At 38.2% G+C, this 25036-nt stretch overlaps 1 long non-coding RNA gene across 1 annotated transcript; it reads left to right on the top strand.

Moving 5' to 3' along the window:
- Positions 1–18244: 18244 nt before the first annotated feature.
- LOC140230737 (uncharacterized) lies at positions 18245–19197 on the top strand. Its single transcript, XR_011901408.1, has 3 exons — positions 18245–18337; positions 18574–18699; positions 19122–19197. It is a non-coding gene; the product is annotated as an uncharacterized lncRNA (long non-coding RNA).
- Positions 19198–25036: the final 5839 nt, after the last annotated feature.

The following is a 25036-nucleotide window of genomic DNA, read 5'->3' as shown; positions in this document are numbered from 1 at the left end:
GAAAAAGAAAAAAAAAAAGAGAAAAACAAAACAGACAAGCAAAACAGTGCAAACATACCAAATTCCTTTCTTCTTTTTTTTTTTTTTTCCATTAGCTGCTTTGATAGTGGCCATATCCATGATCTAGTCTCAAGGCATGTCTGAAAAAAACAGAACAAAGTTTGGATTTTTTTGTCATGACAGTTAAGATGACACAAAATCAACAGATTTTGCCACATTCCATCTTTTCTGATAAGTTGAGAAGACTTCTCCAGAGATTGGATTTCTCCTGTTATAATTCCGTTATTTTCATTTCTTTTCAATCCTGTCTCATTCTTAGCAACATAGCCTGTTACTCTTTGTCACCTACTTCAGTTTGTTTTGCCTTACATGGTGCAGAGGGATTTCTAGATACATTCATATGGATTCATATCGTTGTTGCAATGAGAAAGGAAAACATGGCTTTGAGCTTTATTAGCTTTAGTGTGTCAATTTGCAAGACTCAAAAACTGGGAAATATTGTTGTTGATACATTTGGCAAAGTTGCAGGACATACCAGTCCATAACTGAATAGAGCTGAGATTGCCATTTGGCTTAATGATGGTGAATAAAACATGATAGATCATAGTGTTGATTCGTGAGAGTAAGATTTGCAAGGAAATTGCTAGTCATGTAAAAGTGGATTGCAAAGCATGTTCCTATATCATAAACCAGGGCTCCACACTAACTTTTATTTTTGGTGGCCCAAAGGCAAACATCCGACCTGTTTTGATGGCACGATCAGGCCACCAAATCCTTCATTTCTGGAATTTTGGTGGTCCGACGTGTGTTTTTGGTGGCCCCGGGCCACCGGGCCACCGTTAGTGTCGAGCCCTGCATAAACACAGTTGAAATGTTGTGAAATGTTCTTGGAGTCACAATTATCAACTGCAAGGACTATTTCACCTGTGTGACTGGCCATGATGCAATAGGGAGATCATCTGTACAAGTCATGTATTTGCATGGAAGGGGAAGTCTACAGGGAACACTCTTAATTTACAAATGTGAATCAGGTCCTTGTGTCACAGGTTTGTACATTAATTCCTGTTCACATATCGCTACTGAGACTGATCATGATGTAGATTTTTTTGTAGTGTGGATTGAATGATGTCCACACAGCTCTAAGTGTTAAAATAAATGGACATATATTTTGTAATGCATTAAAGCTTCAACTAATGTTATTCAGCAGGGCTCTTTCAGAAATGTGTGTTTGTGTTTGTGTGTGCGTGTGTATGTGTTGTCTGTGTCTGGGTATCTGTCTGTGCATTTGTCTGTAAAAGTGTCTGTAAAAGTGTCTATGTGTGTGTATGTGTTGTCTGTGTCTGTGTATCTGCCTGTGTATCTGTCTGTATGAATGTCTGTGCCAGTGTCTGTGTCTGCCTCTTATGTCTGTGTCTGTATTATAGAGGTATGGTACCGGACAGCATGATAATTCCGGACATGCACATTTTTTCGTGCTAATGACATTCAGTACGTGTGGGACTATGTAGACTAACCTCACAAAGTGTTGTATGGACCAAAATCGAAAATAAAGGTGACACAAAAATGTAAAAACTCAAACAAATTCACATTTCACCTCAGATTTAGAAGAAGGTGTCGGTTTATGACGTTAACTGTTCAAAATGTTCATGTTAGACATTTTACCGTAAAATATGAAATTTGAGCCTCATTTGCCGATTTTTTCTCTGTCGTCTACTTGGTAAGAATGTGTACGGTGAATCATAGGTTTGAATTGTGATTCTGATGCAAGGACATGATGCAAAAGACATTGATCATTCCATTACGAAAATTTTGTCCGGAATTTATAGTGCGATTTTACACCGCACTAAAATACAACTTTTGGGAAAGGGGTATATTTGAAGTCCACTTCCCCAAAATTAGAGTGAATAATTTTCACACTTTTTCTTGAGTCGTAATTTTCAGGACTTTGTGAAGAACTTGTGCTATTTTTGGCCGAAATTTCATCCACTGAGTACGGAAGTATGGAATTCAGGGCCGCAAAAAAAAAAGTGTCCATTTCTTGAAATATATGTACTCTTCTCAAATGCATCTTTATTCCACTTTCCTGTGTGCGTATGTCAATTTATGATACATAAATAAATAAAGATAACATGTATACATATATTATATATGTGTGTGTATGTGTGTGTGTTAGTGTGTGTGTCTCTGTCTTTGTGTTTGTAATATATCTCTATCACTGCATTATATCTATTTCAGTCTTTGTGTTCACATGCGCTTTGTCTATACAAGTTTCAAGTCTCTTGTCCTCAAGTATAAAGTAAACATAACTATTACAAGTATCTGCTGTGAATGAGGTTATCGCATGAAATTGTCGGTACTCGGGACAACAAATTATTCCCAATGAAGACCTTTACGTGATGCAAGATTTGCTGACACTTACAATTTCTGGTTTGCTTTTATTGATTTTTATCATGACAAATGTTGCGTAAATAGCAGCAATTTTGGTTATCTTATCTGCTGTATCAATGATGCTTCCCAACTTTCAGATTGTAGTCTTATTTTGCAGAATTACATATCGATGTAAAAATAGTGACAAACAATTACCAAAGCATAAATAATGGCTAAGTATAATCATGGGGTCATTAATACAAATCAACATCTACAATTGTATAAATTGTTGAAATAGATGATGGAAAACGAGGGAGAAGCCCTGTGTATTACAGCGTAGCTAGTTCCCTTGAAATGAAGATATGAGGTGATAAGGTGGTGAGAAATAAGGCATATGAGGGAAAGAAGTAGAAATATGAATTTATTCAAATTAATCATTCTTGCGTCGAGTTGTTTTTATCGCAACTGATGGCACATTGCCGTTCATCGACGTAAATAAAGACCAATTATTCCGTGTTTGAGCCATCGCCAAGATAAAAAGAAAAAATAAATCGTGGTCATACGACTCGGGAGGGAACCGGGACTTGGGATGTCGTGGGATCGAGTCCCGCTCGAGTTTGCATTTTTCATGGCAATTTCCTAAAATACTCAATTATGAGTATTTTTTTTACATCAATGAAGGGCAATGTGTCTATTAGTTACATGAGTTTAGTTGAAAGGAATGAGATGACTGAGAAGTATGGTAGAAAAACGAGAAAAGAGAAATTAAGAACACAGCTGTGTCTGTAGACCATGTCTACACAGTCTAGATAGAATAGATGGTAGGGGTATGAATAGCATTGCTTATTTTATAATTCTGTAAACTCAAAGTTTATTTTTGTGACATATTATTGTAAATGGGTAATGGGTATCACAAATATTTACGTCATATCAAGTAAAAGGATGGAGGTTTTTTTGTGTGTGTGTGGGGGGGGGGGGTGTCGCCTCAGCCGCACGTACTGGCAGTCCAGAAGTAAACGGATTTTTTTTTTTTTTATTTTTTAAGTAGAAAAACCATAGGAGATGAGGTACAATCCTCCCCCCCCCCAACAGTTTCAATTGAGCAGACTTTTATGTTAGGCGATGTATCTATCTGCAAGCTTTTTAACGTCCAGATATGCCCAAAACAGTTTTCAACAAGCTTAGTTCAACGTGCAAGATATAAGGAAAGTAAAACTGAAATATATTTTAGCCCTTTCTGTGTAAATGAGTCAAATTTGCACATATTTCGCTCACATAGGCCTACCTATGGACAGGGAATCAGGATGACACATAGGGATGAAATGAACACCCTTCTGCAGTCACCTTTATTGTAATAAATGGATCAAACTAAAGCAAACAAAATGATTCCAATTTCATCAAAATTTGGCATAAGAAATATTTTAAGTTTTACATGTTCTCATGAACGATGATAATTCTCAGAGTCGCACATTAAACGCGGTGAGATTTTAATATTATCGAAGATTATCCTTTGCTTGCTCACAAATCTTCACCAATTAAAAGAAAATCCACTCGGAAGGGCTGTCTGCTGTTTTCGCATTTCATTATTTTGGACCGATCTTTTAAGATTCTTCTTCTTCTTCTGGTTAAGTCTGCCTCCTTCAATAGGCTAAAGATTCTTGTAGATTGTGTTATTTACATTAGAATACAGTGTATTTACAGATATTTACAAGCACATAACAAATTTGAACAAAAATGACTAGCCGTCAGTCGGTTACGGAATGATCCAACGGATTTGTACCATTCATCTGATTTTACAGTGTTTATCACATGGCGTGGATTTCCATTTAAAATGATATTTTGCTGTGCTCCAATTCTCTTAGTACCGTATAAAACATTTCAGTTGTCGATGTTATGTAGACGTAATTCAGAAAAGTAGAACCACGTGTTAAGTCAAATATAAGGAATGATGAGTTTCAATGGAACATTGAAATATGAAAATTAATTGTTACGTCAGGCAAGCATGCACACTGGATCGGCTGCAGCAGGCGAGCCGCACGCGTACTCTCATTGGTCAAAAAGTAATTGTGACGTAGGCGCAACAAAAAGGTATTGCGCGCATTATGTGTTTACATCAACGAGTACATAGCGACCCTCCCCACATTTTGCTTGCTGAACGCCTTCTAGCTAAGCATGTTTATGTTGGGATTTACGGAACAGTCTGCTTTCAGTGAGATTTTGAAAGGTCTGAAATAATTCTTCAACTTCCTTTTAACTTGGCGAAGCCAATTGACAGGAGAAGGTTCTACTGTTTCAGGTGAGTTTTCCACGTTTCTACAGGGATAATTGGGAAAATAGGGAGTTTGAGAGCATGACATATTTTTACAATGGTTATTACTCCGTTCTTCTTCTTCTTCTGATTAAGTCTGCCTCCTTCAATAGACTGAAGATTCTTGCAGACTGGTGCTATTTACATTATAATACAATTTATTTACAGATATTTACAAGCACATAGAAAATTTGACGAAAAAACTAGCCACTGTGATCAGGGATAAAACATAGTTTAAATGCGATTTTAGCGATATTATCTCTGGGTTGATCTTTTTTATTTGAATTGTGAGTTTGAAAAATGCCATCGTTCAGTCCGGCGGTTGTACAATCTGTTGTAATAAGGCCTTTAGGATTTTATGGGCCGTTGTTTATCATCCGTCAGCCAGTAATCGTTTCATGAAAATAGTGTTTTACTTCGTGTCAAATGATTAAAGCGAGTGTTTTGATATGATTATGTAGAGAAACATTGGCTTACTGGTATTCATGTTCATTTTGATAAATTGGAATAGCATCAAGCAAAGAGAGAAGTCGCTAGCTACATCAAAATCTGACGCTTAAAAGGAAAGTTATGTAACTACTCAAGTTTCACATGTTCTCATGAAACGAGGATAAGATTCACACATGTAAACTAGATGGGAGGATGATTTTCTGCCTACACAAGATTGTCCTTTGCTTTCACAAAAATCTTCACTTTTTAAAGGAAAATACATTCGGAAGGGCTGTGATAAAGGAATCTTGTCTGTGAAAAGGAAGTGGTTTTATAGTTGCTAAATTATTGGTTATCAGGATAATCGTAAGTATTCTTATGTACAAAAGAAAGGGAGAGGTGTACAATGTATTGTAATTCGGAGGAAGTAGAACCACCTGTAGTCAAAAGAATGATAAGTTTCAACGTACTACAATGATATAAATTGTTACGTCAGGCAAGCGTGCACAATGGATCAGGTGCCGGCAAGCAGTGAACTTAGTCTCATTGGTCAAAAGGTAATTGTGACGTAGGCGCACCAACGAGGTGTTGCGCGCGCTAAAGAAGTAGAACCACGTCGTGTATAATTCGGTGGTAAGTACATGAAGTCAAAAGAATGATAAGTTTCAACGCAACAATGATATCAATTGTTACGTCAGGCGAGCGTGCACAATGGATCAGCCGCTGGCAAGCAGCAAACTTACTCTCATTGGCCAAAAGGTAATTGTGACGTAGGCGCAACTATGAGGTGTTGCGCGCATCAATGTTTACATCAACGAGTGCATAGCGACCCTAGCCCTCCCCACATTTCGCTTACTGAACGCCTACTAGCTAAGTACTCTGATTTTTCGGAGCAATTTTGCTTTCAGTGAGATTTTGAAAGACCTGAAATAAATTTTCAGATTCCTTTTAATTTGGTGAATCCAGTTGACAGGAGTAGGTCCCACTATTTCAGGTGAGTTTTTCAAGTTTGTACACATAAAACTTAAAAAATCGGGAGTTTGAGAGCATGGCACATTCAGGGGGTTTATTCCATTCAGTTATAGAACATTGTTCAAAGGCGAATTTTAGGGATATTGCCTCTTGGTTGATAAATTGTATTTGCATATTATGACTTTTTTCTTGTTCTCTTAACATTACGTTTGAAGAATGTACCCCGGTTGTATGTGTGTTGCTTTGAGGCCTTTCAGGATTTATGTGGACTGTAGTAGTTAGCGCCCTTAGCCGGTAATCATATTTAAAAAAGTTGCATGAATCTGTGTCATAAAACTTAATGCGCGTATTTTGATACACATAAAGGAACATTTTGATTACTCATTGTCAAATTGACAATCTCTAATAAGATATTGTTTTTTTGTTATAGTTTTTGTGGTTGTTTTTTCTTTCTTATTCAGATATCTTTTATTGTGGGATGAGTAGTGTAGCCACAGCAGGCACACTTCCCCCTCTCGGGAGGAGGCTTAAGACCAGGGCACCTTTTCACCTGATGCCCGCCTTGAAGGCACCAGCAGTTGCTCGAGACCTGGACACTCGTTTCAAGAACCAGAGAATCCGGGAAGAGGTAAAGGTGATGGAGAAATAGAAATGCGGATGGATAGAATACATATTATTACAGCGTGGGATGTTTTGGATGTGGGCTAATGATAAACATTTAAATCTCAGCATCATGGTAATAATTGGGTCCGATATTTGTGAATAACGTCACTTAGGCCTACTGTTTAAAAAAAAAAAATGCACGATGCTGATCCAACCACTAGCAAGAATTATGCTAGTGCATCACCTTCCATGACATGGCACAAAAGATTCAAAAGCAATTCAAAAGAAATCTCACCGTAATTGTATTCTTTTAAATATTCCTGGTTTGCGAGAATGTCACATGCGAAATGGCAAATGTTATTTTCCTTTAATTTTGTTACCATTTTATGAAAACGGAGAGCAGCACTCCAAGCTGAATTAAAAAGTAACATTACAGCAGTTTAAAAGTTAATATTTAAACCGATTATGGTTTGAAAAAAAAAAACATAAACAGTCCTTGGCTAAGTCATTTGTTCGTTTTTCTAAACATTCTTACCATAATTTGTTCTTGAAATGCGTCGTTTCTTTCATATATTTAGATTTGTATTTTCGAAGACTTGATCTGCTTTTTTCTTTGTTTATCTGTATTTTTCAGGACATGCAGCTGCTGCTGAAGTTCCTTCGCGAAACCTGCGATCTTCCGCCGAGCACCAGCCCGGCCGACACGGTCTGCAAGCTGCAGCACAGGATGGCAGCAGCAGACACCAAGATCAAGCAGATGAAAGAAAAACTTCTGGTAAACACCTCTAAATGAGATATCTGCCGTGTTTAACATCAAAAAGTAATCCTATACCTTCGTATTGCAAAGAGCAGAAAAAAGAAGACGTATATTTCATATATACATGTACAGTGCACATTTCATTTACTTGGAAGGTAATGTCGATATAGTGTTACTCAGACTGAAATGAATAACCCATGCTCAAACAAACACAATAATATCAAATAAAAAGATGGACACTTCCTTATGTTTAAAAAAATGAAATAGAAAGCGGATTTTTTTTTTTTAGTTATAGACATCGACCAAAGCTTCTGTATTTTATGTCTAATATACTTGCATACAGGATGATGGATATGGTATGATATCAAAAGAACATCCTATTTTATTTTCCATCAGAATAATGTGCCAGAGTTAAGTAGAAACAAAAGACATTGTATCATCAGTACATCTGTTATACCTTGTCATGTTATATGTTGTTTCCATTTTGTTCTGTGTGCATCGGTAGGACCACGACGTTCTCTTGTTTGCGGCTCAAGAGGCGTTAGATCTGGGACCGGAAGTGAATCCTGTCAAAGTTAGCCGCGCCCTCAAGAGTCACGTGAAGACATCACGTGATCTCATCAGCAGACTGGAAAAAACCATCAAGGTAATAACTTGGGTGAGACGAAACAGAATAGTAACTCTATGTCTTAAAGATTTCTATGTAAGGGAAAGCTAGTTTCCTGTTTCTCCGCTTATATTTCACTGAATAAAAAGTGCAATGGACCGCTGTGATCTTTACATCAACTGCCGATGATAATGTGCTGAAACAACATGAATGAGCCTTCTTACTGGTAATGTTCTCGTGGATTTAACAATCTATGTCACCTTATACATTGCTATGAGCAGTACATAATATCTCTGTGTACAAGAATCCCTAAACAGATTCATCGTGAAGCAATTCGAAAACATTTCTTTTATGTCTTTTCACGTGTTCGTGGATTGAAAACCACTTGATTGTTGATACTTTTGTCACATATTGTGCACACGTGTGTGTGCGTGTGTGTGTGTGTGTGTTTGAATTTCATTCTTGGTTTTGTAATTATTGTCTTTCTGATTCTGGCTTGCGTTGCCAGGGTAACGATGCCCTCCTCCAGGTCTGCAAGGAGATTGCCGGTGTTTCCGGCTACCATGCTCCCGAGGGTCTTGCTAACTTCTTTCGCTCCAGCTGGAGCCGAAAGCAGCACTCCTTGGCCCGCATGCAAGAAACCATCCAGGTATACCTTAAGATGAATGGAAAGAGATGGAAGCAGCAAAAATATACATGAAACAAGCACATAATAATCCCACAATCGGACGTTATTGAAGCAAAGAATGACTTATAAACACAAGGAAATAAGAAAAACGAGAGAAAGAGTGAGAGAAAAAGTGAACCAGAAAATGCGAGAGCTTAAGAGGTCGTCTGACAAAGTAATGTACAATTTGTAACAAAATCTTTCTGAGTTACGAATAAAAAAGGACATTGTGTTCAATATTTAATCCTTACAAGTATTAATCATTACAACCCTTCCCCCCCCCCCCCTCCCCTCACAGGAAAAAAAAAACAAACAAACAAACAAACCGATCAAGTTGATGCTTTGGGATTTGGTTTTCTCACATATGAACTGCAATTTTTCGCAAAGTTAATGAGAAGGCAACTAAATGATGTGATATACAGAAAAAATGTACACAAGAAAAGTTTGTTCCTTTATTTACTGACGTTGTCCAGGAAAAAGCATTGTTTCGGTATTTTTCCAATGTTCCTGTCATTTTCAGAACCTGAAGGACAAGAACAACCTTCCGTCACAGAAGGACTCCGCAGTACAACCTAACAAGTCATTGATGGTGAGCTATCGTGCAGTTTTATGAGTTATCTTTACAGAAAACCTCCTCCAAACCAAAAGAATACATATAAAACAAAAGGAGAGGAGAGTTATATAGCGATTCATCCACTGCAATTTTATGACCTCTTAATTTTAAGGGACAATAAGGAACGACTACACGTATATAATTTGCTGTTTCCAAAATCGTATGACATAACTTTCTCTGTTTGTTATTTCTTTCGTTTTTTTTTCTTTGTTGTTGTTGTTGTTTGTTTGTTTGTTTAGGTTGTTTTTGTTTGGGTTGTTTTTGTTTTTTGTTTGTTTTGTTTTGTTTGTTTTTGTTTTGTTTTGTTGTTTTTTGGTTTGTTTTGTTTTGTTTTTGTTTTGTTTTTTTTTGCTTGGAGGCGGGGGGCCGAGAATAAACTCTGTGTAACTGTTGAGGATTTTCAAGCATATATTAGCTGGCATGAATACACCATCGTTCCCGTGGAAAAAAAAAGATAATGCCCGACAACATTCGAAACACTAAAAAAAGAAAAAAAAGAAAAAAAGGAATCAATTAAGCAGAAATCGGAAAAAGGAAAATAACGCTTTTAATTTTCTTCTGTGTCCTCCCCCTAAAACATAACAACATTAACACACAAACAAACATTAAACAAAACGATATTATAAAATACAAAACAGGAGCTTGCACGGGCCATGGGTGTTGATACATCTGACGGACAAGTCTCATCAGTGGTGGCCAGCTTAAAGGTCACCTTCGAGGCTCTCCAGGCTGATATCACCAGCCGTGATGACGTCATCAAAACCAAAGATGATCTTATCAAGGTATGGAGGCAGCAATGAAAACAGTTCTGAAGACGAACCACATAGACCAGGAGTGAATTCACAAGGGAATAGTTAAGATACAGTACTGTAAATGTATCGGTAGTCCCGATACAAAACTTCTCGTTTGTTTGTTTTTTTTTAAACTATAATTTGGCAAAAAATGTCTAGAAACTATAGTGCAATTAACACTGATTTTTATTCTGTTCTATATTGATGTCTTCCGTTGTTCTTGTTTTTTTTTTCAATCTGTGTTGTTCTTTAGTCGTACCTTCTTGGACTAACCATGCGAGGTTGACATGTCATTCACATTTTGTTGAGAGGTTACATTCTTCGTCTTACGTTCCATAAATTATGAAGGATCTCCGAGACGGCGAAAGAGCTAAGAACGAACAGCTTGCCGATCTTAAGGTCACCATCACAGACTTGACGACCAAAAACCAGGATCTCACCAGAGATCTCAAGGTAACCTTTGAAATGCCATGCAGCTCTCGATCAAACCTTTAGATTATACAAAGATAAGATAATGAAACAAGGATATTAATTCGCATTACGTTTTACTTTTACACAACCTTCAAAATAGGGATTCTTCTAGTCTTTAATGCATACATATATCAATTCTAATGAATTCGTTTTATCTTTTATCGGCTCAAGAAATCTTTTTAAGATTTGAAGGCATACACTCTCCAAATGTCTGGCACCATCTTACCTTTAAATGAGTCCTTTTCTATCTCGAAGTCATATGCACAATATATAATAGTTTGATGTATTTCATTTAACAAGATAGTGATGACTAAGTCAGAAACCATTTTTTTTTTAAACCCCAGGAATCTCGAGGCAAGCTTCTGGCAGCAGACAATCGGGCCTTCGATCGTGAGAATAAGTGCAGTGACCTTGAACTGACCAATGACAAACTGACCTGTGAGATGGAGGTGAGATGAAGGCCCCAAAAAGTTTGATATCCATGATTTTTCCTTTGCTGTTATTGTTAGTTTTGTTGTCGTTGTTTTTGTTTATATCCAATGCAAATTTTTGCTTGTTTTTGTTTCTACAGTACTATATATTCTTTAACTGAATATCAATGTAATGTTTTAATCGTTTATGTGATTTCTAATGCTTGTTTTTTTTTCCCTGTCGTCTGTTTTCATTCCCTCTTTCTTATCGCCCTTCCTTATTTTGCCTCCACCGCAGACCTTCATTCTTCCTTATTCCATTTTTCCTTTGCTGTCCTGGTGCTTTATCCTCTGTTGATTGCCCCTTATTTCAATTTTAAGTGCTCGTGTACTGTCTCTCCATCTCTCTCTGTTTTTCACTGAATGTCATCTATCTATCTGCCAATCCATCTATCTATCCATCTATCTTATACATTCCCTGCTTCCGTTCTCTCTACTCTATATCTCTCTTCCATCTCTCCGTCACTCTTCTGTCTCTGTTTCGTTACACCCTGTCCCTCACGCAGGACCTGCTGCAGCGATACGAGCAGGCTAGTCAAATGGTCGAAGATCTGAGGGGAGAGTTGGACGAGAGTCAGCAGAAAGATCAGAAGCTGATGACGGAGAACAAAGTGGGTTCAGAGAAGGATAAAAAAAAAACTCAAACAACTTTTTATTTTCTTAAAGAAAAGTCACATGATATGATTATATTTCCTTACACTATTTGTCCCTTGTTTAATATAAGAAATAAGCTTATTGATTTCGTATAGCTATATGTATATGTGACTGTTATGCTTCAATTTTACTTCATCTTAGAAATGAAATAAATGAAATGAAATGACAAATTAATTTCAGACGGTGTAAATTGTCGCCGTCACTGTAGTTCTGGTTATGACTCTTCGTGCACTGTAGCGTATCGTCACAATATGCGCTTTAACTGTCACCGTAATGAATTAACAATATTAATTCCAATAATGATGTAAAGTTACAATATATTATATTGTAACTTTATATTATTATCGGACACTCATAAGATGAACACGCATACTTTGTTTATTTTTCACTGAAAAAATATTGAATAGTTATTTTATCATTCTGTCTTTCTGTTTATCTGTCTATCTTTCTATTTATCTCTCTATGATGGTCGTTATCGCTTTTTCAATTTTTTTTGACATTTCTGATGATTCAAAATCTCTTTCAGTCTTTGCTCGAGAGTTATTCCCAGGCCGACCATCTTGTCAGCAAACTTCAGACAAAAGTTGCGAATTTGCGCCATGAGAAGGAGACCTTGGACTCAGAATCAAAGGTACAGTCCATATCAATATGTCTTTCTGATGATTAAGGATGTGATCAAGCATAGTGATGGGACGTCACATCAGGCGCGCCGGAAGCAGTTTTGGATTGGGGGGGCAAATATTGGAGGGGGCTCACGATAGACCATTATACATATGTTACACAATATACACATACACACACACACACACACATCTATATATATATATATATATATATACATATATATATATATATATATATATATATACATATACATATATGTGTGTGTGTGTGTGTGTGTGTGTGTGTGTGTGTGTGTGTGTGTATATATATATATATATATGTAAAGTGGCGTACGGTGGGTCGAAACATTGGGGGTGGGCACCTTGTGGAAAAGTAATTTTGACGGTGTGTAGCATGTGCGTGTGTGCGTGCGCAATAATGGGACTACAATACATTACGGAATGTGATACATTCAACAACGCAGTCATTGAGCAACATTGTAAGTTTTCCTTACATGGATTATCGAATGACGGTGTGAAACGACAAATTATATACTGTCAGCAACATCAGGAGAATTGCATAACAATAAAATGCGAGTGAGCGGAGCGAGAGAGCTTGAAAATTTTGACATTTTACAGTCCCAAAACTGCCGTTTGTAGCTATATCTTTTGCTTTGGAAATTAAGGGGGGCATCGGGCGCAACTGCTGGCAATTTAACTTACTGGCGGCAACATTAGGAGAATGGCATAACCATTCAATGCGAGCGAGCGAAGCGAGCGAGCTTGAAAATTTTGACATTCTACAGTCCCAAAACTGCCGTTTGTAGCTATATCTTTCGCTTTGGAAATTAATGGGGGCGCATCGGGCGCAACTGCTGGCAATAATATTACTGGCAGCAACATTAGGAGAATGGCATAACCATTCAATGCGAGCGAGCGAAGCGAGCGAGCTTGAAAATTTTGACATTCTTCAGTCCCGAAACTGGCGTTTGTAGCTATATCTTTCGCTTTGGAAATTAATGGGGGCGCATCGGGCGCAACTGCTGGCAATTACTGGCTGCAACATTAGGAGAATGGCATAATGATTCAATGCGAGCAAGCGAAGCGAGCGAGCTTGAAAATTTTGACATTCTACAGTCCAAAAACTGCCGTTGTAGCTATGTTTTTCGCTTTGGAAATTAAGGGGGAGGCGCACCGGGCTCAACTGCTGGCAATTACTTGCTGCAACGTTAGGAAAATGGCATAACGAATAAATTTGACGATTAATTTTGACATTTTACAGTCCCCAAACTGCCGTTTGTAGCTATATAATTTTTTTTTTTAGCTTTGGAAATTAAGGGGGTGGGGGGGGGGCGGCCCAGGCGCAACTGCTGGCAATTACTGGCAGCAACATTAGGAGAATGGCATAGCGACTGAATGCGAGCGAGCGGAGCGAGCGAGCTTGGAAATTTTGACATTTTACAGTCCAAAAACTGCCGTTTGTAGCTATGTTTTTTCGCGTTTATTCATTTATATACATATCTATCTTATTTTATCTATTTTTATTTATTTGTTTATTTATTTATGTTATTTTTTTTTGGGGGGGGGCTTTTTTTGGGGGGGGGGGGGGCAAAAATGCGTTTTGCCCCCCCACTTTTTGGATTGGGGGGGGGCGGCCGCCCCCCCCCCCCCCCTGCCCCCCACTTCCGGCGCCTATGTACAGGAGTGTGGTATAGTTTCTGATCTTTTATATTTGTAGCTAATTATAAGGAAAAAATAAATGTAGAGTGCTACATGCAGGTGCAGCTGTTTGGGTTGTTTTTTTTTTTTCTCGTCATTGGTATATTCCGTTTCTCTCTCTCTCCCCCCCCCCCCCCCTCCTACTTCTTATTCTTACGGCTTACTTTGATACTAGTTTCATTCAGCGTTATCAATGTTAAAGATAAATTCAAAACAATCATGACATATAAGAATGACGGGAGAAAGGCCGATTGTATATTTTCACCTGACGTACGAGTCGGGAAGAAACGAAACAGGACATTGTATCAATCCAACATACTCTCATGGATGTTTCAAAATATGAATGATTATTTGCCATTATCATTCTTACAGAAAATCTCTGATGAACATCGCAAGTCCCAGGCGCTGGTCGTGAAGCGAGAGACCGAACTCGCCGAGTTGCAGGAGGAGAAGAAAGAGCTTGACTTCAAATTCCTGGTTAGCTTGCTTTCCACTTTCAGGACAGAATGATTTTTATATCTCTACTCTTTTTTACACCACTTTACTCTCCTGTGCTAGCTTCAATTTCAACTTGATTTTATTTTCATTCACCTTCATTGTTATTAATCTGTTTTCTTCTTCTTCCGATCATTCCTCTTCCTCTTCCTCCATTTCATTTTTGTTGTCTTTCCTGCCTTTTATACTCTCTCGGAGTTGTCCCCTGGTTTTTAGGCCTACATTAGTTGCTTTTCTCATTCCTGTGGACGTCACTTCTCAGTGAATTTACATCAGATTTCCACTTTCGTACAAGTGACATACTTTCGACACACGGTAAGCTAGACCTCTATACGTCAGATAACATTTCAATGAATGATGGTCTTCTCAGATATAAATACTAGTATGTATCCTGTTAGTATGTATCCTGTTAGCCGTTTCGATTTTGTTCTCTGCGCAGAATCTGGAAGAAAAGAACGGCAAGGTGATGGGGCTGATCTCGAATCTCCAGAAGGAAATTTCTGACATCCGACAGATCAAACTGGAGAAGGAAACTGAGCTCAAGGTACTTTTTGAAGAAAATGGTACCGAACATTTATACATAAGTACATATCGTGGGATATGAAAAGAGTCAAAATAATCTTGATTCTTATGTTACCGTGTCTTCAACTCCTTCAGTGTCATTTTCGTTGTTGAGATTTATTCACATGCAACTAATGCAGCCCGAGCTATCAGCGTCCAGTGTCATTTTATTTAAGTGAGTAGTGATGAATAACTAATCAATTCTTGATTAGGAATACTTTCCCCTTTGCTTTTATTATAACATCAAAAGGCTGCATCTCATCATGATGTATATTTATAGACAAAACGCAGTATAGAAAATAGAAACATTTTTCTAATAGGATACCCTAGTGGTTGTATGACCGTGTGTATACGTATACCATGTCGCGTCTCTCACAAAGTTTAAAACAACAACAAACAAAACCCCTTTTCTTTGTGTTTTCGTTTGACAGGATTTGAGACTACAGAATGAGAGATCAGAGAAGCTTGTCACGGAGCTTAGGGATGACGTTGCCAATTTGCAGAGAGAGAACCATTCTCTCGAGTCACATCTGGTGGTGAGCATCCCATGCTTCTTATACTGCAGTGCCAATAGATTTTGATTAACTTATTTAGACAGTCATAACATCTTTCATTTCAAGATTAAAAAAAAAAATGGGTGATGTTATTTGTCAAGACAATTCTCGCTCTGTTTCCACTAAATACTGGATTGAGAAACAAATCAATAGCACGTGATTCAAAATTTAATTGACTATATGGCAAACCTTGGTTTCGTATGTCCACAGATCATTCACTGTATAAGCGTATAAAATTTAAATTAATGATTTTGTCTTCTATACAGAGTGTGATTAGCCAGTATCGCGTATCACATACCCTCATCGACCAGTGTGCTAACGAGACGGCAAGATGGGAAAAACTTACCAAAGAGCTTATACACCAGTTAAAGGTAAGATCTGCGAAGCAATGTTTATGTCTTGAAATCACTTTTCTGAATACTGCTTTACTTTCACATTTTACAGTGATTTCATGGTTATATGTTACGTCTATATTGCAATGAATAACAAGATTTGGGAATATAGGAAGTCATCAAAGATCTGCACAAGATTTTTCCAATTATTTCTTTCATATACAGCGGATTATCATGAAGTTTTAACAGTACCAATTGTCTTACACTATCGACTGTAGCTTCTAGACATTATATCAAACAGCATCATGCTGTACCAACGAATTGTAACTATAAACCAACGTATAACGGTAATTGATAATGATGGATGACGATAAAGAGTCCATGCCACTCGTGAAGAATTTCGAGAATTATGAGTAATTAAGCACAAGCACATTCATTATTGTTTGACAAACACAGAAGTGTAGTTATGCATCACATTCAACACGATATCATCTTCACAGACTAGGTTCAGATTAACACCCCTCCTTTAATTAATGGTTAATACCTGGTCATGTGACAGATCTCAGAGGAAGCCAAGAAATGTCTTGCCACCGACCACGCCTCCCAAATCTCGGAGCTTCGGACTCGGCAAGAAGATCTCAAGTCCAACTTGGAGGTAACACTCTACTTGAGCATTTTTAAAGGCTGTCACGGATTCATTAAGACCACATTGTTTCTTCCAACTTAATCAAAATTCATGTTCAGTTTTTCTTCCTCTTTTTTTTTTTTTTTTTTTTTTTGTTCGACAATAGTGATTCTACGGGTAAACAAAGCCCTACGTAAGCAAACTTTGAGAGTGGCAAAACATATCGTGTTGCCTCTGTCAAAATAGTTTTTTTTCATACCTTAAAATTATTAGCATTGTTAACAAGCTCAAATCGCACACACTGAAAAAACGTCGTCGAACTAAGTGCCAAAACTTTACGCGCTCCTATACGTACATCAATACAAACCAACAAGCAAACGTACATGCATTCACAAAAATCTATATACACATAAAATGTGTTTATGTGCAATCATAAATCAACAATGAGAGGAGAAAAAAAAAGAAATATCGCTTTACATGTTAATGGTGAGTTCACAAACAGTCATACTACAGTGACCTGTTCCCAATGTAACTCGACAGGACGCAGAGACCAAGTTGGCAGCTTCGGCGCGGCAGATCGAAGCTCTGCAAATTGACGTCAGTGCGAAGACCATTGAAAGAAATGAGATCAGTGAACAACATCAGGCGAGCTGCAAAGAGCTACAGGTACGGTAACATCGCCATATTCCATCACCTTGATAGGTAGACGAGTGCTGAGAACGAAGATAAAATGTTTGCAATCTTCTCCTCCATGATTTCTCGTCTACTGTCTTCTCTTCCTCTTCTTCTTCCTCCCATCCTCATCTATCTTCCTCTCTTTCTTCAGTCTTCTTCTCCTTCATTTCTCCTCCATCATCTCATCCTCTTCCTCCTTCACCTCCTTCTAATCATCATCATCATCATCACCATCATCATCATCATCATCACCATCATCATCACCATCATCATCATCATCACCATCACCATCATCATCACCATCATCACCATCATCACCATCATCATCATCATCACCATCATCATCACCATCACCATCATCACCATCATCACCATCATCATCACCATCACCATCATCATCATCATCATCACCATCATCACCATCATCATCATCATCATCACCATCACCATCATCACCATCATCATCATCATCACCATCACCATCATCATCATCATCATCACCATCATCACCATCATCATCATCATCACCATCATCATCATCACCATCACCATCATCACCATCATCACCATCATCATCACCATCATCACCATCATCACCATCATCATCATCACCATCATCACCATCATCACCATCATCACCACCATCATCACCATCATCACCATCACCATCATCACCATCATCACCATCATCATCACCATCATCATCATCATCACCATCATCATCATCATCACCATCATCATCATCACCATCACCATCATCATCATCATCATCATCATCTATCTTCTTCTGTTGTAGTACTGAGTAGGCAAAGATGTTTGCTGCAAATAATGATACATGTGTGTCTCAAATCTTTGTGGTAACACATCGATCGTTCTTAGTCTCGATATTCTATACCCCAATAAATTGACTTGGACTTGAATCATATTATACATTCTTAGGAAATGGAGCTGAAGCTCCTAGCAGCGATGCAGCGGACTGAAGAACTTCAAATCCAAGTGGCCAACTTGGAGAGCGAGCGAAACGAGGTGATCCAGAGTGAACAGAGGACCCGCCAAAAACAGCAGGTAAGGAAAGGGACCAATCATTGTGAGATTATCCGGAGACTTGTTTCATTTGCGTAGCTCCTCTCAATTACGCAATGTATAGACTGGCGTTATATCTTTCCAAAGTGTTAACGAAGACGTGAACTGGAATCAAATATGACGAAATACATAATGATGTACCACAATCGCAATGTAGTCTTATTCCAGTCTGTATGGTTTCTGGGTTGTAGCGTTTCTTTCTAACTCTATTCTCACAGGGGCTGACCGAGCAACTTAGAAATACTGCTCGACAAAACGAGGACCTGAAAGATGCCATTGCCAGCTTGGAGAAAGATAAGGCTCAGATTTCGGAGCAACTTGGCAAAAGCAATACTGAGATTGAGGTAAGTGTTGATTTATGTGGATAAAACTGATGTGATATATACTGTATATTAGGTATGAAAGACACAATGTCGAATGATAAAGTGATTATAAGACTTGAAAATCTCACGATCTTTACACAATTTACTTTCATTCGTTCTTGTTACCTTGCTGTAATCTCCTCTTCTCGTTATCTCTCTCAATCCCTCTTTTTTCATATTCCCTTGGTTCTTTTTCTTACTTTATTACTCTTGTAGTGCTCCCTCATATATTTTCCTTCTGCCGAAAGGCGTCAGATATAATGGACAGTTGTCAACATCAACAACAACAAAATAAAATAAAGCTTTCACGTCATTAATGAACCAAATATTTGATGTCGTCATATTCAAACTTGTTTGATGCGACTCGTGACTTCTAATGCATTTTTTTTTAATGAAACATGTAGACTCTCGGTGAGCGACTGAAGGAAGCCATCAGACTTTGTGACGACTTCGATACAACTGTTGCCGGTTTGAAGAAGGATAATGACCTTATGACCAAGAAGCTATCGAAGAACGATTCTGAACTCCAGGTATCAATGACATGTCAAATCATGCAAATGATAACGTTGATAGGCCCAAATTTTATTTCAATTTTGTTTATTCCAACTTTTATTTTACAGTTTAAAAACAATGATACACCAATTGTATTTTGTGTGAGATTTATCATCATGACTACAGATATGGCTGATAAGTACGATCTTGTCATAATTACTATATATATATATATATATATATATATATATATATATATATATATATATTCTTAAGGAGATTGCTAAAACGTCAACCTGTTGGGTAACTCCGTCTCACTTTTTTTTTCTCCTCCGCTTCCTGCTATGAGCAAAATGATTCTAGTGTGAAGAGAACATTATAAGCTACCCTTGTAAAACGTTACTTTATGACCGACAGGATCTCATGCAGCAAGTGAGTGAGAGGACTCGGCAGAACATGAACCTTCGAGCTTCCGTTGCCAGTTTGAGCCAAGAGAGGGAGCACCTTTCAACACAACTCTGTGTCACCCAAGCCAAAGTTGATGTAGGTTATCGACTCGCGTTTGATATCTGTACAGGCAAAATAAAAACATATCGCCGTGACAATCGACAATCTATAGAAAGCTATAGCTGTTTTCAATTCTATAGACAGATACTAGTAATAAGTTATGTCAGAGATGATATTGGACCAGTGTTTTAAACCTCTTTTAAACTCCATTTCCAGCCGCCAAAAGACTGTCATCGTAAGGACGTTATCTCAGAATTTCCAGACTTTCCGGCTTGGTTAGATAAATCATGCCGCTTTAAGATCCAAAATATCATGTCAATTTATGAATCTCTGAAAAATACAAAACACCCAAACATGTTGATCAAATTCTCCTCAAATTCGACAGTATTGTGTCAAAAATTACTTCCGCAGATGACAGAAGTCAAGTTGAGAACATCGGAGGAACTCGGTGAGAAGCTTGCGACTCAGATCAAAGAAAAGGAGACTGCCCTAGATCATCTTGGAGAACAACTCAAAGAAGAAAAAGAAACCCGTCTGGTGAGAGACTAACAACCGTTCAAAATTGTTCTTTTCATCATCGTTGTGGTGCGTTTTGTTATAATCGTAATATATATGTGTTTTAATTTCATCATTTTTAGAATTGATAACATCTTATGAATACAGTAATTAGCGCATAAAGAATCATTATGACTGTTCAGAGACGTAAAGTGTCAATAAAATTCAGTGATGATAACTGTTATCATTTTCCAACACCAATACAGGTCTAAATATTATTTTCACAAACTGCTAACAGTCTTTTAAACATATTATCACTGTTAAATGACTTTTTTTCTTAAGACTATTACAGTAACGTCTTCTCATTGCTTTTTTTAAAGAACAAAAACTAATCTGTTGAACTCAAACGCGTACTTACGCTTCACAATTTTCTTTCTTTTTTTTTTTCATCAACAAAGTTTGTGGAAGGCGAGGTTGCAGTTCTAACTGTGGAAGGCGAGGTTGCAGTTCTAACTGCGGAGGCACGAGACTTCAGGCATGAGGTCACCCAGCTGAAGGTGGAAATCGATGGGTGGAAAAGTGAGGTCGACCTCAAAACCAAGCAATGTGAGGTAAGCTTATACAGAGGCGATTTAGATAAGAATTAAGAGAATGCCTAATAATACTGATTGATTCATTTTGTCACCTCTTTTATGAATCAAGTTAAGTCAGTTTGGTTATATGACGAATTAATTTTATCATTAGTACCTTTGAATGATTATTTTTCAGCTATGTAAGAATATTTTCATGTGTCTTAGTTAGATACACTTTATGATAAAGAGTTGGCAATAATGTACAACACAAGAAGAACTTGAAATACAATGCTGTGCATCCGTGTTTATCACTGTATTATTTCATTTTAACATAGATTAATGCGACATTTTGGAACAAATGTAATCTATCTTTATTCAATTTACACAAAACGATGCACACTTCTTGCTCTTTCTTATCGCATTATCACCTGAAAATAGATGAATAAATTCAACCCTTTCACGATTGCCAGTCATAGATACCACTGACGTTCTATGCAGTTTACTTTCTATACTGGTAGTGACGGAGTTAAAATGCTTCCCATCGCTTAATCTAATCATCCCTTGTCATACATCGTCTCTCCTCTTCCCCCGTCAAACTCACGTCATCCACACAACATCAGGAGGCGGATAAGAAGGTGGCTATGTTTAAGGAGATGGTGGATTTGTTGGACATGAGGACCAGCCATGCAGAGGCAAGGGAGCAACAAATGGCCGAAGAACTTGAGGTATGATATAAGAAAAGATAAGAAACTCACCAACTTACGATGTTCCCACAACTTCTTTATGAAATAAATGTCTTCCTTGTTGATGAAATAGGACTTTTTTCATTGTTTGTGAGAATTCATTTCCTTCACAGACTTTTTTTTTTTACGTCCAACGTGGAAGTCTACTATATCATTATGTAGTTTAAAAGGTGTATACTTAGGATATTATACCTGTCCAGTTGTAGTAACAGCGTGTCTATGACGTACTGTTACTGTTGATAAGGATTTTAGTGTGAAAGCAAACATAAGCTGGTGAGGAAATTATTCAAAGTACACCTCGATGCCATGCGCATATTTTTTTTTTCTCAATGTTCTTCTTTCTTTCTTTTCGTTGCGGGCGCACTGAAAATTTCAGTCGTGTGATGTGTGTGCCGGTCTCTCGGATAAAATTAATAGTTTTCGTCACCCACGTGTCTTCCTTCAGTCGCTGGTTCTGACGTGCTTTTGAATTTCTGTCTTTCGGCTTAGAACATGAAGGCGTCGATGACGGCTGCTGCTATCCAGTTCGGCCTCCTGTCTACAGTGGGGGAGACGATCAGTGTGGAGGGCCTCTGCCGCTCGTTTGACGAGATGAAGCAGCATTGCACGGCGATGCAGGGTGAACTGGATGACTTGAAGAGGACCAAAGCACTCTTTGACGAGATGGTCAGTGCTAAGACAGTTATATCAATTCAATTCAATTCAATTCAATTTATTTCAATATTTCTCAATGAAGGAATATTACTTACGAATATATCAATCTCTTTCACTCTTTTCCTTTGCTGCCTTCCACATCAGGTGGCGTGTGAGATTCAATAATATATAAATGCTCCACAAACTTATCACGACAGGCATAAGACATCATCAACAGGCATAAGATTCAATAATATATAAATGCTCCACAAACTTATCACGACAGGCATAAGATATCATCTTATGCCTGTCGTCAAACAGAACGCTGACGGTACCTTTCTATTCTTTTGCCGATCATGACACATTTACTCACTCGCATTGCAACACGTTTTTGTTTTTGTCACTTTTTCTCATCGAGATTCCTAGTTAATACATGATGGCACTAATAGACTTTGTTTGGTCTTGATTTGTGTCGTCGCATATGAAATTAAAAATGAGACTGGAAATTTATATGATATTCTATACTGAATGCATTGTTTCGATGCTCATCAGCCGAAAATTGTTAATATAGACCTCAATGACAACATGTTATCGATACAGCAACGATTCAATCATTCACATCTGAGAATTGACCAAACCGAAGCAGTCCAGACACTTTGTTCCCTTCTCTTTATTTCCATACTTTGTTAAAAACTGATAAACACCGCTGTTTCATATCTGTCCCTTTGCAACCCATTGCACGCCTAAGCCTGCTTTTTCTCTCATTCTTTATTTCTCTCCTTCTCAACTTAACAGATGAAGATGTGTGCTCCGACCATTGATAGTGCTGATATCAACGATGACGATGAAGTGTAAGAAATTCAGATGTACTTAGTATTTTGTTTGAGAGAGAGATGATGAAGAAAAAGAAAAAGACTCCGTTCATTGATTTAATACAGTGTATATCAACTTTATAACAGAAGTTAATTTGGATTAGATGTGCAAGTGGTTCCACTATTACTTCATGCAGCTCATTGTCTCACTTTACTTAATAATATAAATGAGATTTTTGTTTACCACCCATCACAGGAGAAGTAAATGATTCCAAACGATATTATATAAATTACATCATTGAGACTTACTGCTTATTCATCTAAATACCATGTATATGCATTTTTAGAAACAAATATACACGTATCAAATTAATGTTTGCGAAACTGACCGTCATGTCTTAGGCAGTATGTTTGGTAAAAACTAATATTTCATCGTAGCAGTTCTTTTCTTTGTGGTGATGATATCATACTGTATTGCACCAAACAGAAAAGACTCGACAGAAATGACGACGACCTAATGAAAATATAATTTTTTTCGTCTCCTTGTCCCACAGAGACTATGAGAAGAAAGGGATGGCAATGTTGAAAGAGACCATTGACGCTCTCAGGTTCAAGACCAACCGACAAGAACTCATGATCAAGAAACTTCGGTACCAGGTGACCTGGTGAGTCTGGCAACTCTTTGGTACAGACATTATCATCACACATTGAGTCATGTCGCTGAGAGATATAGCCTCATGCCAATTTCTTCGTGCACTAAGAGGTTAATACTGGCGCCACGTTACTGCCGCTTCAATACGCCATTAAAAATTTATCCCGATCGTGGAATGTCTTTGATCTGATGTACAACTCTGCGTAGCTCAAATTGCTGGTTTATTTCGGGGTTTTTTTTCTTAATCATTGTAAGAGTCTAGATCACTGGTCAAGTGACTTGTTTTAGAAGCATAGAGTGAATATATGGAATGTCTTTAATTCTCATCAGAATATCCTCTTTCGCCTCTGTATTATTACTGCTGCAAATTAAATATAGTTAAACTCTAGAAAACTTCATACTTGAAGGCAAAAAAAAAAAATGCTCAGAGAAGATATGGTAGTAATGTGTTTATTTCTAGGTTTTTGAAACACCGTTCCATTAAGTAATTGATAAGAGAAAAATATCAGTTTTTATCAAAATCAAGACGCAGTGAATCCAGTATAACTAAAGAATTGCCCTGCATGAAACTCTCAAAGGGCAGAGTCAAGGGAGAAAAGTATGCACATCATCTTATCAGACTGACTTGTGTGTTTGTGATCTATTACAGCTTCCAGAAGGATGTCCTGGAAAAGCGAGGTTCTCTCTACGGTGACATGACGTACATCGACAGAGCCGTTGTCCAGCAGTTTGTATCTCTGGCAGAAGTCGAGACCATTCCTCCCGATGACCTTTCACCTTACGGACAGGAACCGGAAGACGGGGAGGACGAAGTTCCTATCGGTCAGGGCTCCTTCGGCAAAGTCTTCTTGAAGCGGTACAGAGGCGACGTGGTGGCGGTGAAGGTGCCGTATGACAAATTCCAAGACATGGGTGACGACGAGGTTAAGAGGGTGTGTCGCGAGAAGATGAACAACGCTCGCATCACCATGGAGGCCATCGTCCATGGCGTCCTCCAAGATCATCCATCCTTCCCAAAGCTCTTCGGCGTGGCCGATGCCCAGGGTTGCCCGTCACTCGTCGTAGAATTCGTGGGTGATTTGATGACGGGGACAAGTTTCCCGCTCTGCCAGGCACTCCAATTCCAAAGCCAGTCTGTCTCGAAGGACGGCTGGTTCGACATCGTCCTGGACATCATGCGAGGAATGAAAGCCCTTCATGATAAAGGTCTTCTCCACAACGACCTCAAAGCCAACAACGTCCTCATGAAGTGGGACGACGAGGTACAGCGCTGGCGAGGAGTCATCATCGACATGGGCAAAGTCTCCACCATCATCGTCCCCATCAAACACCGCGCCATGGCCAAAGATGAGCTGGAAGGGTACAAGACTGGGACCATCTATCAGCATTTGGCACCAGAGTACATTTTGGGTC

This window comes from Diadema setosum, chromosome 7, assembly GCF_964275005.1.
Source record: "Diadema setosum chromosome 7, eeDiaSeto1, whole genome shotgun sequence".
Lineage (NCBI taxonomy): Eukaryota > Metazoa > Echinodermata > Echinoidea > Diadematoida > Diadematidae > Diadema > Diadema setosum.
This window is presented reverse-complemented; position numbering and strand designations above follow the sequence as displayed.